General features: G+C 34.5%; 1 pseudogene; it reads right to left on the bottom strand.

Annotated features, from left to right (window-relative positions):
- Positions 1-599: 599 nt before the first annotated feature.
- On the bottom strand, positions 600-2406 carry LOC125480711 (annotated as a pseudogene).
- Between the last annotated feature and the right edge of the window lie 976 nt (positions 2407-3382).

Here is a 3382-nt window from a genome sequence, read left to right as displayed (position 1 = left end):
AGAGAAATAGAGAATGTCGCTCTTCAACTTGACACTACTTAAACCCCCACAAATCCTTCACTTCAGCTTCATCAGATAATTTTGTAGAATTATGTTTTCTTGCTCAATTTTTTCTTACTAAATTAAAATTTGAAGACGAGAACTTATATTGTGAGTAACAATAAATTTATGGTTGATTCTATGCGCCTCTTGTAGTTTAGCTTATTATTTTATACACATAGAATGGAAGAAATTATCTCTCTAATCGTTGAATTTGAATATTAAGTAACCTTGTAAACTTAGCTGAAAAATGGGTAGTTTACTATTTAGCAAAAAGAAAATTTCGACAATGATCCTAGTACACAATACTAAAGTAGTGTTTCCCCACCCATTTGTGTAAATATTATCGCTTATTCAGAAAATAATTACATAAAGTTAGATAATAAAGGAAAACTAATTATAAAGATATCATTAGTACATTATGCACTTCATCTCCAAGTATCTTTCCAATAAAAAGAGAGAGAAATTGAAAAATGAAAGAAAGAAAAACGAAAAAGAAGGGTAATATTTAGTATAAACCTTAGAAGGTGGGTAGCATTTTAAAGTCACTTAACATTAAATAGCTTAAAAACTGTGAAGTATCTAAATCTAGCAAGGTAGCTAACTTTATGGTCAACTTCTCTGAACCCCATGAAATTGAAGGAGTATAGGATTTTTTTCTCCTTTTTTTCTCATTTTTTTTTTTTTTTTACTCTCATTCTCTTATATATTACTTTTTGTTTTCTTTTAACTATTAAAAAATTTACAAGAAATATTAATGTGACTTAATCGTAACCTTTCCCTTCAAATAGTAGTCCTATCTACAACCATGCAAATAGTAACCTAACATTGGGATAAAGAATAAATATCATGCTCTTTCCTCTTTTCCAAGGCCAATTATAAGCAACGTAACTAATCATAATTTATTGAAAAATTATAAGGAGGAGGATTCGGATTTGGGTGCAAGCCAGCAAACATACTGCTTAACCAACTGACTTAACTAACATTTACAATAACACAATTGGGTTAATACACAAATTAATTCATCCATGCTATCACGGCCAACTAACCTAACCAATTGTGCGACAAACCTAACCAACTTGTGCGGTAGCACAATTGGCCTAACTCAATTAATTTATTCACATTATCTTGATCAACTGATGCAACTCATGAATGCTATAACACAATTGACCCTAGAGGAGCACACAATTAATTCATCTGAATTTGGCCTGGTGTCTATGTTTGGAACATGAAGTGACCAAATGTGATCAATTTTGAAGCTTAATTATTTATGTTTGATAAAAATAAATTAAATAAAAAAGAGAAAAATACAGTCCTTAATCTTTACTGGCTAACTAATACTCCCATAAGAATGGGTCCCCTAGCCTGAATCCAGTGTCAGCTGCACACAAATGCCAAGTTGAAGAAGAATAATTGCAAAAAATATCACTTCCATCTTTTCCATCCATGAAAAGATCTGGTAGGTCAAACAATTTCTCATCATCGTAATCTGTTGAACCAGAAGCACAAGTGCTACTTGATTCTTGAGCATTGGACAATGTTGAATTTGTTGATATAGGGAGCTTGGGCTCCGCTTCTTTAGTTTCTGCTTCACATATAAGCTGCTTTTCCTCAGAAGCAGAAGCTGCAGCTGCCTTGCAGCAGAAGCTGCAGCTGCCTTGGCAGCAGCAGCTTGGATGTCCTTTGGAGACTTGGAGTCTGGCTGGGGAAGTGCTTGAGCCAATTCAGGGAAATTAAGATAAGCAGAAGCACCTTTGATGGCTAGAGCTGCCACATCATGAGCCCTGGCTGCCATTTCAGCAGTTGGGTATGTCCCTAACCATATTCTCGATTTCTTCCTCGGCTCGCGGATTTCCGACACCCATTTTCCCCAACTGCGCATTCTTACGCCGCAGTACGTCGGGTGCTTGCCATCACTGTGATCACTAGTGGTCCTCTGCCTCTTCTTCTTGTTGCCTTGCTCTTTCTCATTGTTTGGCTTTTGCCCTTTTTTTGATGTACAATTATCTGAATTTAGAGAAACTTGTGTGGTTTTATGATCTGCCAATGAATTGAAATTTGTCGTTATCGTGGAGGAGGAAGAGGTGGAGGAGGAGGTGGAGGAGGTGAGGTGGAGGTGAAGGAGGGGAGAAGGTTTTCTTGAGCATCACTCTCTATGTTGATTTGGTTTGCCATGATAGAGGGGTTACCTAGCTCCAAAATTTAAGAGAAACGAATGTGAGTGGTGCATAAAAGCATAGGTGTTGGGCTTATATGATTCTCTAGAAACAAAATTTAGTAAATAAATAAAAAAGGAAAAGAAGAAAAAGGAAAAAAGAATATATATAAAGAAGCATGATTGGTGCAAATGCCGTAAGAGAGAGAGGGACGCGGTTCAGCTATTTTGTTCCCCCATGTGGGAATGCATTAGTAGAGTATGCTTTGAGACTCTCTTTTGCATCCACCGTTTGCTTTTCTTTTTATTATTTTTTGTTATTTTTTCATAAGAAATGGGGATAATTGATGATGAGCTACGATTATCTATCCCCTAAAGACCAAGAGAGAGTATGAGGAATTTCATCCTGATCGTAACTACAGTCAAACAAGCCCACCAACTTGAAGCATCGAACCTAGAACCTCCCACATAAACTCTCTTTTACTGTGGTTGCTTTTCGTTTTATTTTAAATAATATAAATTCTCTTTTTCTTCCCATCTGCTCCTTACTTGGTCTATCTTTTTCTCTTTTTTTTTCATGTTAAATTTATATTTGTTTTTGGGTCACAAAACCATATGGTCTTTATTTTTCTCCTTTTTTCTCTTTTTTTTTTTTCTTGTTATATATATATATATACATACATGTTTCAGTGACAAGCATATTCATTTTTCATGTGTGGAAAATGATTTCAGATTTTGGTAGGCTTCTGGGGTCTCACTAGTTCTCACAGTATAAATTTGTTTGGTTGTCCAATTGATTTGAAAGGAAGCTACCTAAGTATTTCATGTTTATTTTATTTTTCTAGGGTTAGGGTGTATATGTTAAGTGTTAACATAGCAGTTAGGAGGATATACATAATTATATTAGGATACATAAATTGCAAAATAAGATAACATATAAATTATAAAGTATTAGACATGTTGAAAACATGAAGAACAAAAATATATTGAGTCTTCATCCAAGTATTCAAAAATTAAAATACAAAATAAAAGTTATCGATTTTCTGTCTAAATGAAAGTCCCAATCTAGGTGTGCCTAAGACGGTTTAGGCACACTTTCTTAATTTTTAAACACCTAAGAACTAATCAGAGTGGTAATAAACTGCCTAGCACCTATATGAAAATTTTTAGAACACTGGCTACAACCTT

Source organism: the organism of the source record quoted next, unplaced genomic scaffold (genome assembly GCF_019419815.1).
Source record: "Pyrus x bretschneideri cultivar Hongxiangsu unplaced genomic scaffold, Pyrus_bretschneideri_v1 Contig35, whole genome shotgun sequence".
In the NCBI taxonomy this organism is placed as follows: Eukaryota; Viridiplantae; Streptophyta; class Magnoliopsida; order Rosales; family Rosaceae; genus Pyrus; species Pyrus x bretschneideri.
Note: the sequence above shows the minus strand (reverse complement) of the source record. Positions and strands in the feature narration are given on the sequence as shown.